This window comes from Heptranchias perlo, chromosome 12 (genome assembly GCF_035084215.1).
Source record: "Heptranchias perlo isolate sHepPer1 chromosome 12, sHepPer1.hap1, whole genome shotgun sequence".
Lineage (NCBI taxonomy): Eukaryota > Metazoa > Chordata > Chondrichthyes > Hexanchiformes > Hexanchidae > Heptranchias > Heptranchias perlo.
The window spans coordinates 65,025,087-65,037,586 of NC_090336.1; the positions used below are offsets into that span (position 1 = coordinate 65,025,087).

The window sequence follows — 12,500 nt, forward strand, 5'->3', positions numbered from 1 at the left end:
CATCTTTCTTTCAATAAGCAAGTTCTTTTTAAAAAAGTTTCCTTCCACAGCAGCTCTGAGTGAGAGAGAGAGAGAGAGAGAGAGAGAGACACTGACTGACTGACTGATACTGACACCGACACACACACACACACACACACACACACACATATTATTTATTATTATTTTAAACGACAAAGGTGTTCAGAAGGAAGTCCTGGGGGGAAGGCATGGAGGGACGGACACAGGGAAGTCCGCACAAAACAGGTCCCCTGGAACCTCTGACCCAGAAAACCGGGTTCCTGGTGAAAGCAGTCCTGCCCCGCCCTGCCATTAACATGACAATGGACAGGGCCCGGACCAGGCGCAGCGGACGGTAGCGAGCAGTCGGAGGGTGAAAATCCGCCAGTGGGTGAAAAGGAGAGCCGTGCGGTGAGAGGAGGCGGAAAGCGGTTCGCAGACTTTCGCTGTACCTCCGGCGGGCAGCGCCGCACCTCCGAGCGCTCGGTACCGTCCGCTGCGCCTCGTCCTGCCGCACGCGACGAGCCGTCCCCGGAGGAAATCGGCCTCGGCCTTCCTGAGATATCAGTCTCCAGGTGGGACAGAAAAACCGGGGGCCCCCGGCTCGCTTTCGGCGGCCCGCTAGTCGACTTCCCGTCGTGCGAACGCGATCCTTCCGGTACCCTTCGGTGCCCCTTGCCCGACTCTAGCTCCGGTGGTAAAGCGGAGTCGGTCGGTCTGACGGCCGCCGAGTTAGCAGGCGGAAAGCGGTTTGCAGCCTTTCGCTGTACCTCCGGCGGGCAGCGCCGCACCTCCGAGCGCTCGGTACCGTCCGCTGCGCCTCGTCCTGCCGCACGCGACGAGCCGTCCCCGGAGGAAATCGGCCTCGGCCCTCCTGAGATATCAGCCTCCATACGGGCGTCACAAATCAGTGGACATGGTCAGCTGCAAAGCAGTGTCATTACAACCTTTCATAAACGACAGGGCAGCACCGCACCGCACTGCACTGCACCCCACACTACATCACACTTGCCTGCCTGCCTGCCTGCCGGCCTGCCGCTGCCTACTCTCACCAGCGGACCAAAGTGAGGATAACACCCCGAAGCAAGCATCTCCCTTGCCGCCCACCAGCCCACACCATTCCCCTTGCCTGCCTCCCACAAATTCCACCAGCGAGGCAAAGTGAAAATCAACCCCCAAAAAACGCACTCCACACCGGCCATCGCCCGCTATACACCCCCCCCCCCCCCCCCCCGGGGCGAATATTAAGCCCGAGAACACCGACTGTAACCAACCGCAGTGAAAAGTTGAAGTGGCAACTCATTAACCAGATTTACACTTGGCAACTCATAAACCAAATGAACAAAAAATCTGGTTAATGAGTTGCCCAAAATAAATCTGGTTAATGAGTTGCCACTTCAACTTTTCACTGCGGTTGGTTACAGTCGGTGTTCTCGGGCTTAATATTCACCCCGGGGGGGCGGGGTGGGTGATTCTGGGGGTAGTGTCCGGGAGGGTGAGCCTTTTATTCGGCAGGAGGCGTGTGGGGAAATCATCAACCTGTCAGACGATGAGTTGTCACAAATGCCATTGCTTAATGAAAGCTGCGCTCCCGAACTGGACTGACTGTCTGACTGTCTGTCTGTCCGTTTGTCAAGGGGAGGAAAAGGCGGTGGTGGTGGTGAGGGTGGAGCTTTACGCTCAGGAGGGGAGACTTTCCTTCATGCCAATTAATCTGCAGCAGAAAGTCATCCCCCCCCGACCGGGATTCGAAGCCCGGTCCTGACCACGAGACCACCGGGGAGAGCTGCCTCAAGTCCCTGAGGGACCTGGACACGAGGCCGAGGACACACGCACGCCTGCTGCACTGGCAGCAGCGACCAGCAGGGGGCTGACCGGCTGATCCTTCCCTTTCACAGGCAGGCTTTTGGCCCTCGCTCAAACGACAAAGGTGTTCAGAAGGAAGTCCTGGGGGGGAGGGAGGGAGGCAGGGAAATCAGCACAAAGCAGGTCCCCTGGAATCTCACACCTGCGTCCCAGAAAACAGGTCTCCTGGTCAAAGCAGTCCTGCCCCGTCCTGCCATTAACGTGACAATGGACAGGGCCCGGCAGCTTGAGACACATCTTTTTTTCAATATGCAAGTTCTTTTTAAAAAGGTTTCCTTCCACAGCAGCTCTGAGTAAGAGTGAGAGAGAGAGAGAGAGAGAGAGAGACTGACACTGACACTGACACTGACACTGACACACACACACACACACACACACACACACACACACACACACCGTCTCCCATCCGATTGGTGGACTATGGGATTGAAAATCGAACTTTGAGTTTCAATGCAGGGGGGAGAGCGCGAACGCAGCCCCTCCCAACTACCACACGCGCGTTGTTGTTGTTGTAATATAGAACTGCAAGTTGCCGTTGTCGTGGTCGTTTCGAATCAGCACAAAGTAGGTGCCTCCCTGGAATGTCACACCTGCGTCCCAGAAAACAGGTCTCCCGGTCAAAGCAGTCCCGCCCCGCCCTGGGATTAACATGACAACGGACAGGGCCCAGTCAGGGAGCAGCTTGAGAGACACCTTTCAATAGGCGCTTCTGAAACATTAACGCCTTGTTTCTTCCGACAGTTTAACCAGCGATTAACATGACAACGGACAGGGCCCAGTCAGGGAGCAGCTTGAGAGACACCTTTCAATAGGCGCTTCTGAAACATTAACGCCTTGTTTCTTTCGACAGTTTAACCAGCCTTTAACACGCCTTGTGTTTTTATTTCCCATTTCCAGCCAGCCAGCCAGCCAGCCAGCCAGCCAGCCAGCCAGCCGAGCCGAGCCAGCATCTGCAGTATTTTTTTTGATTGGTCTTGCCTGCCGTGGAATGAATGTTTCAACACGAGCTGCTGATTGTCAGCACCTCACCTCTTTCTCAATTGGCCGTTGCAATCTCACTCGCTCGCTCATTGTGAGACACGTCACGTCACTAGTTTTACTCAAAGAGGTTTCCTTCCACGGCAGTTCGTTAGTGACTGAGACTGACTGACGGAGGTCCGTTGAGACACAACCCTCTCCCATCTGATTGGTGGCCTACTGGCAAATTTACCAATCTGTCAAGCAATCCTGGCAAGAAAGGAAAAAACGGCAACTTCTTTAAACTCATCCACTGTTGCAATTAGAAACGGTGGCAAAAAATGTGGCCAGAGTGGGAGAGAACGGCAGTGCTTCGAGACTGCTTTCAACACCGGCAGCCAGAGAACAAAGAGGGAGGGCAAACAGGACCCGAGATCAATTCGCATCGAGTGCGGTATCGCTTCTCGGCCTTTTGGCTAAGATCGAGCGTGTTCCTTTTCGGGCTTATTTGGATCTGAGCGGACTGGAACGCTGGCCGCGACCTCGTGCGCTCGCAAAGTGCGGACTTTGCTGTGATTGGTCGTTTGTGTGCTGGCTCCGCCCCTAAATTTGCATAAGGACCAAATCAACACTGCAATGGCAGGGAAGGGTTCCTGGTGAAAGCAGTCCTGCCACTGACATGACAATGGACAGGGCCCGGCAGCTTGAGACACATCTTTCTTTCAATAAGCAAGTTCTTTTTAAAAAAGTTTCCTTCCACAGCAGCTCTGAGTGTGAGAGAGAGAGAGAGAGAGAGAGAGACACTGACTCACTGACTGATACTGACACCGACACACACACACACACACACATATTATTTATTATTATTTTAAACGACAAAGGTGTTCAGAAGGAAGTCCTGGGGGGAAGGCAGGCAGGGAGGGACGGACACAGGGAAGTCCGCACAAAACAGGTCCCCTGGAACCTCTGACCCAGAAAAACGGGTTCCTGGTGAAAGCAGTCCTGCCACTGACATGACAATGGACAGGGCCCGGCAGCTTGAGACACATCTTTCTTTCAATAAGCAAGTTCTTTTTAAAAAAGTTTCCTTCCACAGCAGCTCTGAGTGAGAGAGAGAGAGAGAGAGACACTGACTGATACTGACACCGACACACACACACACACACATATTATTTATTATTATTTTAAATTGATTTTTAGAACAGGGAGATGGACTAGGGGCTTGCTCTGTCCACTCCACGCATCGACCCAGTATTGCAGTGTTTCTGGGAACGGTGCAGCTCCCCGTGGGGAGATATTCAAAAGGAAAAACAGCTCTTTCCCAGTGTCTCTGTGTGTGTGTGTGTGTGTGTGTGTGTTATTACTGAGAATAAAGCTGATCTCTCTCTCTCTCTCACTCAGAGCTGCTGTGGAAGGAAACCTTTTTAAAAAGAACTTTCTCAGCTCAGTGGTATTTCTTTCTTCTCCAAGGCTGAGTGCCGCTCGCACGTAGCGATATAATTCAAAGTGCAAAATAACTTGGCGTCGTTGACTTTAAACAAGCAGGGTCTGCTTCCAAATGAAAGCTGCGCTCCCGAACTGGACTGACTGACTGTCTGTCTGTCTGTCTGTCTGTCCGTTTGTCAAGGGGTGGAAAAGGCGGCGGTGGTGGTGAGGGTGGAGCTTTACGCTCAGGAGGGGAGACTTTCTTTCAGAGGTGCCAATTAATCTGTAGCAGAAAGTCATCCCCCCCGACCGGGATTCGAAGCCCGGTCCTGACCACGAGACCACCGGGGAGAGTTGCCTCAAGTCCCTGAGGGACCTGGACACGAGGCCGAGGACACACGCACGCCTGCTGCACTGGCAGCAGCGACCAACAGGGGGCTGACCGGCTGATCCTTCCCTTTCACAGGCAGGCTTTTGGCCCTCGCTCAAACGACAAAGGTGTTCAGAAGGAAGTCCTGGGGGGAAGGCAGGCAGGGAGGGACGGACACAGGGAAGTCCGCACAAAACAGGTCCCCTGGAACCTCTGACCCAGAAAAACGGGTTCCTGGTGAAAGCAGTCCTGCCATTGACATGACAATGGACAGGGCCCGGCAGCTTGAGACACATCTTTCTTTCAATAAGCAAGTTCTTTTTTAAAAAGTTTCCTTCCACAGCAGCTATGAGTGAGAGAGAGAGAGAGAGAGAGAGAGACACTGACTCACTGACTGATACTGACACCGACACACACACACACACACACACACACATATTATTTATTATTATTTTAAATTGATTTTTCGAACAGGGAGATGGAATAGGGGCTTGCTCCGTCCACTCCACGCATCGACCCAGTATTGCAGTGTTTCTGGGAACGGTGCAGCTCCCCGTGGGGAGATATTCAAAAGGAAAAACAGCTCTTTCCCAGTGTCTCTGTGTGTGTGTGTGTGTGTGTGTGTGTTTTATTACTGAGAATAAAGCTGATATCTCTCTCTCTCTCTCTCTCTCTCACTCAGAGCTGCTGTGGAAGGAAACCGTTTTAAAAAGAACTTTCTCAGCTCAGTGGTATTTTTTTCTTCTCCAAGGCTGAGTGCCGCTCGCACGTAGCGATATAATTCAAAGTGCAAAATAACTTGGCGTCGTTGACTTTAAACAAGCAGGGTCTGCTTCCAAATGAAAGCTGCGCTCCCGAACTGGACTGTCTGTCTGTCTGTCTGTCTGCTTGTCAAGGGGAGGAAAAGGCGGCGGTGGTGGTGAGGGTGGAGCTATACGCTCAGGAGGGGAGACTTTCTTTCAGAGGTGCCAATTAATCTGTAGCAGAAAGTCATCCCCCCCGACCGGGATTCGAAGCCCGGTCCTGACCACGAGACCACCGGGGAGAGCTGCCTCAAGTCCCTGAGGGACCTGGACACGAGGCCGAGGACACACGCACGCCTGCTGCACTGGCAGCAGCGACCAGCAGGGGGCTGACCGGCTGATCCTTCCCTTTCACAGGCAGGCTTTTGGCCCTCGCTGAAACGACAAAGGTGTTCAGAAGGAAGTCCTGGGGGGAAGGCAGGCAGGGAGGGACGGACACAGGGAAGTCCGCACAAAACAGGTCCCCTGGAACCTCTGACCCAGAAAAACGGGTTCCTGGTGAAAGCAGTCCTGCCATTGACAGGACAATGGACAGGGCCCGGCAGCTTGAGACACATCTTTCTTTCAATAAGCAAGTTCTTTTTAAAAAAGTTTCCTTCCACAGCAGCTCTGAGTGAGAGAGAGAGAGAGAGAGAGAGAGAGACACTGACTGACTGACTGATACTGACACCGACACACACACACACACATACTATTTATTATTATTTTAAACGACAAAGGTGTTCAGAAGGAAGTCCTGGGGGGAAGGCAGGCAGGGAGGGACGGACACAGGGAAGTCCGCACAAAACAGGTCCCCTGGAACCTCTGACCCAGAAAACCGGGTTCCTGGTGAAAGCAGTCCTGCCATTGACATGACAATGGACAGGGCCCGGCAGCTTGAGACACATCTTTCTTTCAATATGCAAGTCCTTTTTAAAAAAGTTTCCTTCCACAGCAGCTCTGAGTGAGAGAGAGAGAGAGAGAGAGAGAGAGAGAGACACTGACTCACTGACTGATACTGACACCGACACACACACACACACACACACACACACACACACACATATTATTTATTATTATTTTAAACGACAAAGCTGTTCAGAAGGAAGTCCTGGGGGGAAGGCAGGCAGGGAGGGACGGACACAGGGAAGTCCGCACAAAACAGGTCCTTTGGAACCTCTGACCCACAAAACCGGGTTCCTGGTGAAAGCAGTCCTGCCATTGACATGACAATGGACAGGGCCCGGCAGCTTGAGACACATCTTTCTTTCAATATGCAAGTTCTTTTTAAAAAAGTTTCCTTCCACAGCAGCTCTGAGTGTGAGGGAGAGAGAGAGAGAGACACTGACTGACTGACTGATACTGACACCGACACACACACACACACACACACACATATTATTTATTATTATTTTAAATTGATTTTTAGAACAGGGAGATGGAAAAGGGGCTTGCTCTGTCCACTCCACGCATCGACCCAGTATTGCAGTGTTTCTGGGAACGGTGCAGCTCCCTGTGGGGAGATATTCAAAAGGAAAAACAGCTCTTTCCCAGTGTCTCTGAGTGTGTGTGTGTGTGTGTGTGTGTATTATTACTGAGAATAAAGCTGATATCTCTCTCTCTCTCTCTCTCTCTCACTCAGAGCTGCTGTGGAAGGAAACCGTTTTAAAAAGACCTTTCTCAGCTCAGTGGTATTTTTTTCTTCTCCAAGGCTGAGTGCCGCTCGCACGTAGCGATATAATTCAAAGTGCAAAATAACTTGGCGTCGTTGACTTGAAACAAGCAGGGTCTGCTTCCAAATGAAAGCTGCGCTCCCGAACTGGACTGACTGTCTGTCTGTCTGTCTGTCTGTTTGTCAAGGGGTGGAAAAGGCGGCGGTGGTGGTGAGGGTGGAGCTTTACGCTCAGGAGGGGAGACTTTCTTTCAGAGGTGCCAATTAATCTGCAGCAGAAAGTCATCCCCCCCGACCGGGATTCGAAGCCCGGTCCTGACCACATGACCACCGGGGAGAGTTGCCTCAAGTCCCTGAGGGACCTGGACACGAGGCCGAATACACACGCACGCCTGCTGCACTGGCAGCAGCGACCAACAGGGGGCTGACCGGCTGATCCTTCCCTTTCACAGGCAGGCTTTTGGCCCTCGCTCAAACGACAAAGGTGTTCAGAAGGAAGTCCTGGGGGGAAGGCAGGCAGGGAGGGACGGACACAGGGAAGTCCGCACAAAACAGGTCCCCTGGAACCTCTGACCCAGAAAAACGGGTTCCTGGTGAAAGCAGTCCTGCCATTGACATGACAATGGACAGGGCCCGGCAGCTTGAGACACATCTTTCTTTCAATATGCAAGTCCTTTTTAAAAAAGTTTCCTTCCACAGCAGCTCTGAGTGAGAGAGAGAGAGAGAGAGAGAGAGAGACACTGACTCACTGACTGATACTGACACCGACACACACACACACACACACACACACACACACACACACATATTATTTATTATTATTTTTAATTGATTTTTAGAACAGGGAGATGGAATAGGGGCTTGCTCCGTCCACTCCACGCATCGACCCAGTATTGCAGTGTCTCTGGGAACGGTGCAGCTCCCCGTGGGGAGATATTCAAAAGGAAAATCAGCTCTTTCCCAGTGTCTCTGTGTGTGTGTGTGTGTGTGTGTGTGTATTATTACTGAGAATAAAGCTGATATCTCTCTCTCTCTCTCTCTCCCTCTCTCTCTCTCACTCAGAGCTGCTGTGGAAGGAAACCTTTTTAAAAAGAACTTTCTCAGCTCAGTGGTATTTTTTTCTTCTCCAAGGCTGAGTGCCGCTCGCACGTAGCGATATAATTCAAAGTGCAAAATAACTTGGCGTCGTTGACTTGAAACAAGCAGGGTCTGCTTCCAAATGAAAGCTGCGCTCCCGAACTGGACTGACTGTCTGTCTGTCTGTCTGTTTGTCAAGGGGTGGAAAAGGCGGCGGTGGTGGTGAGGGTGGAGCTTTACGCTCAGGAGGGGAGACTTTCTTTCAGAGGTGCCAATTAATCTGCAGCAGAAAGCCATCCCCCCCGACCGGGATTCGAAGCCCGGTCCTGACCACGAGACCACCGGGGAGAGTTGCCTCAAGTCCCTGAGGGACCTGGACACGAGGCCGAATACACACGCACGCCTGCTGCACTGGCAGCAGCGACCAACAGGGGGCTGACCGGCTGATCCTTCCCTTTCACAGGCAGGCTTTTGGCCCTCGCTGAAACGACAAAGGTGTTCAGAAGGAAGTCCTGGGGGGAAGGCAGGCAGGGAGGGACGGACACAGGGAAGTCCGCACAAAACAGGTCCCCTGGAACCTCTGACCCAGAAAAACGGGTTCCTGGTGAAAGCAGTCCTGCCATTGACATGACAATGGACAGGGCCCGGCAGCTTGAGACACATCTTTCTTTCAATATGCAAGTTCTTTTTAAAAAAGTTTCCTTCCACAGCAGCTCTGAGTGAGAGAGAGAGAGAGAGAGACACTGACTCACTGACTGATACTGACACCGACACACACACACACACACACACACACACACACACACATATTATTTATTATTATTTTTAATTGATTTTTAGAACAGGGAGATGGAATAGGGGCTTGCTCCGTCCACTCCACGCATCGACCCAGTATTGCAGTGTTTCTGGGAACGGTGCAGCTCCCCGTGGGGAGATATTCAAAAGGAAAATCAGCTCTTTCCCAGTGTCTCTGTGTGTGTGTGTGTGTGTGTGTGTGTATTATTACTGAGAATAAAGCTGATATCTCTCTCTCTCTCTCTCTCCCTCTCTCTCTCTCACTCAGAGCTGCTGTGGAAGGAAACCTTTTTAAAAAGAACTTTCTCAGCTCAGTGGTATTTTTTTCTTCTCCAAGGCTGAGTGCCGCTCGCACGTAGCGATATAATTCAAAGTGCAAAATAACTTGGCGTCGTTGACTTGAAACAAGCAGGGTCTGCTTCCAAATGAAAGCTGCGCTCCCGAACTGGACTGACTGTCTGTCTGTCTGTCTGTTTGTCAAGGGGTGGAAAAGGCGGCGGTGGTGGTGAGGGTGGAGCTTTACGCTCAGGAGGGGAGACTTTCTTTCAGAGGTGCCAATTAATCTGCAGCAGAAAGCCATCCCCCCCGACCGGGATTCGAAGCCCGGTCCTGACCACGAGACCACCGGGGAGAGTTGCCTCAAGTCCCTGAGGGACCTGGACACGAGGCCGAATACACACGCACGCCTGCTGCACTGGCAGCAGCGACCAACAGGGGGCTGACCGGCTGATCCTTCCCTTTCACAGGCAGGCTTTTGGCCCTCGCTGAAACGACAAAGGTGTTCAGAAGGAAGTCCTGGGGGGAAGGCAGGCAGGGAGGGACGGACACAGGGAAGTCCGCACAAAACAGGTCCCCTGGAACCTCTGACCCAGAAAAACGGGTTCCTGGTGAAAGCAGTCCTGCCATTGACATGACAATGGACAGGGCCCGGCAGCTTGAGACACATCTTTCTTTCAATATGCAAGTTCTTTTTAAAAAAGTTTCCTTCCACAGCAGCTCTGAGTGAGAGAGAGAGAGAGAGAGACACTGACTCACTGACTGATACTGACACCGACACACACACACACACACACACACACACACACACACATATTATTTATTATTATTTTTAATTGATTTTTAGAACAGGGAGATGGAATAGGGGCTTGCTCCGTCCACTCCACGCATCGACCCAGTATTGCAGTGTTTCTGGGAACGGTGCAGCTCCCCGTGGGGAGATATTCAAAAGGAAAATCAGCTCTTTCCCAGTGTCTCTGTGTGTGTGTGTGTGTGTGTGTGTGTGTGTGTGTGTGTGTGTATTATTACTGAGAATAAAGCTGATATCTCTCTCTCTCTCTCACTCAGAGCTGCTGTGGAAGGAAACCTTTTTAAAAAGAACTTTCTCAGCTCAGTGGTATTTTTTTCTTCTCCAAGGCTGAGTGCCGCTCGCACGGAGCGATATAATTCAAAGTGCAAAATAACTTGGCGTCGTTGACTTTAAACAAGCAGGGTCTGCTTCCAAATGAAAGCTGCGCTCCCGAACTGGACTGACTGTCTGTCTGTCTGTCTGTCTGTCTGTTTGTCAAGGGGAGGAAAAGGTGGCGGTGGTGGTGGTGGTGAGGGTGGAGCTTTACGCTCAGGAGGGGAGACTTTCTTTCAGAGGTGCCAATTAATCTGCAGCAGAAAGTCATCCCCCCCCAACCGGGATTCGAAGCCCGGTCCTGACCACGAGACCACCGGGGAGAGTTGCCTCAAGTCCCTGAGGGACCTGGACACGAGGCCGAATACACACGCACGCCTGCTGCACTGGCAGCAGCGACCAACAGGGGGCTGACCGGCTGATCCTTCCCTTTCACAGGCAGGCTTTTGGCCCTCGCTCAAACGACAAAGGTGTTCAGAAGGAAGTCCTGGGGGGAAGGCATGGAGGGACGGACACAGGGAAGTCCGCACAAAACAGGTCCCCTGGAACCTCTGACCCAGAAAACCGGGTTCCTGGTGAAAGCAGTCCTGCCCCGCCCTGCCATTAACATGACAATGGACAGGGCCCGGACCAGGCGCAGCGGACGGTAGCGAGCAGTCGGAGGGTGAAAATCCGCCAGTGGGTGAAAAGGAGAGCCGTGCGGTGAGAGGAGGCGGAAAGCGGTTCGCAGACTTTCGCTGTACCTCCGGCGGGCAGCGCCGCACCTCCGAGCGCTCGGTACCGTCCGCTGCGCCTCGTCCTGCCGCACGCGACGAGCCGTCCCCGGAGGAAATCGGCCTCGGCCCTCCTGAGATATCAGCCTCCATACGGGCGTCACAAATCAGTGGACATGGTCAGCTGCAAAGCAGTGTCATTACAACCTTTCATAAACGACAGGGCAGCACCGCACCGCACTGCACTGCACCCCACACTACATCACACTTGCCTGCCTGCCTGCCTGCCGGCCTGCCGCTGCCTACTCTCACCAGCGGACCAAAGTGAGGATAACACCCCGAAGCAAGCATCTCCCTTGCCGCCCACCAGCCCACACCATTCCCCTTGCCTGCCTCCCACAAATTCCACCAGCGAGGCAAAGTGAAAATCAACCCCCAAAAAACGCACTCCACACCGGCCATCGCCCGCTATACACCCCCCCCCCCCCCCCCCCGGGGCGAATATTAAGCCCGAGAACACCGACTGTAACCAACCGCAGTGAAAAGTTGAAGTGGCAACTCATTAACCAGATTTACACTTGGCAACTCATAAACCAAATGAACAAAAAATCTGGTTAATGAGTTGCCCAAAATAAATCTGGTTAATGAGTTGCCACTTCAACTTTTCACTGCGGTTGGTTACAGTCGGTGTTCTCGGGCTTAATATTCACCCCGGGGGGGCGGGGTGGGTGATTCTGGGGGTAGTGTCCGGGAGGGTGAGCCTTTTATTCGGCAGGAGGCGTGTGGGGAAATCATCAACCTGTCAGACGATGAGTTGTCACAAATGCCATTGCTTAATGAAAGCTGCGCTCCCGAACTGGACTGACTGTCTGACTGTCTGTCTGTCCGTTTGTCAAGGGGAGGAAAAGGCGGTGGTGGTGGTGAGGGTGGAGCTTTACGCTCAGGAGGGGAGACTTTCCTTCATGCCAATTAATCTGCAGCAGAAAGTCATCCCCCCCCGACCGGGATTCGAAGCCCGGTCCTGACCACGAGACCACCGGGGAGAGCTGCCTCAAGTCCCTGAGGGACCTGGACACGAGGCCGAGGACACACGCACGCCTGCTGCACTGGCAGCAGCGACCAGCAGGGGGCTGACCGGCTGATCCTTCCCTTTCACAGGCAGGCTTTTGGCCCTCGCTCAAACGACAAAGGTGTTCAGAAGGAAGTCCTGGGGGGGAGGGAGGGAGGCAGGGAAATCAGCACAAAGCAGGTCCCCTGGAATCTCACACCTGCGTCCCAGAAAACAGGTCTCCTGGTCAAAGCAGTCCTGCCCCGTCCTGCCATTAACGTGACAATGGACAGGGCCCGGCAGCTTGAGACACATCTTTTTTTCAATATGCAAGTCCTTTTTAAAAAAGTTTCCTTCCACAGCAGCTCTGAGTGAGAGAGAGAGAGAGAGAGAGAG

The 12,500-nt window shown here is 52.8% G+C and overlaps 6 pseudogenes; all 6 read left to right on the plus strand.

The window, feature by feature from the left end:
* The first annotated feature begins 3,991 nt into the window (after nucleotides 1–3,991).
* Nucleotides 3,992–4,108, plus strand: LOC137329172 (U2 spliceosomal RNA; annotated as a pseudogene).
* A 947-nt stretch (nucleotides 4,109–5,055) lies between these two features.
* LOC137329087 (U2 spliceosomal RNA) lies at nucleotides 5,056–5,172 on the plus strand (annotated as a pseudogene).
* A 1,625-nt stretch (nucleotides 5,173–6,797) lies between these two features.
* LOC137329212 (U2 spliceosomal RNA) lies at nucleotides 6,798–6,914 on the plus strand (annotated as a pseudogene).
* Nucleotides 6,915–7,879: 965 nt separating this feature from the next.
* On the plus strand, nucleotides 7,880–7,996 carry LOC137329365 (U2 spliceosomal RNA; annotated as a pseudogene).
* A 961-nt stretch (nucleotides 7,997–8,957) lies between these two features.
* Nucleotides 8,958–9,074, plus strand: LOC137329500 (U2 spliceosomal RNA; annotated as a pseudogene).
* A 961-nt stretch (nucleotides 9,075–10,035) lies between these two features.
* Nucleotides 10,036–10,152, plus strand: LOC137329501 (U2 spliceosomal RNA; annotated as a pseudogene).
* Nucleotides 10,153–12,500: the final 2,348 nt, after the last annotated feature.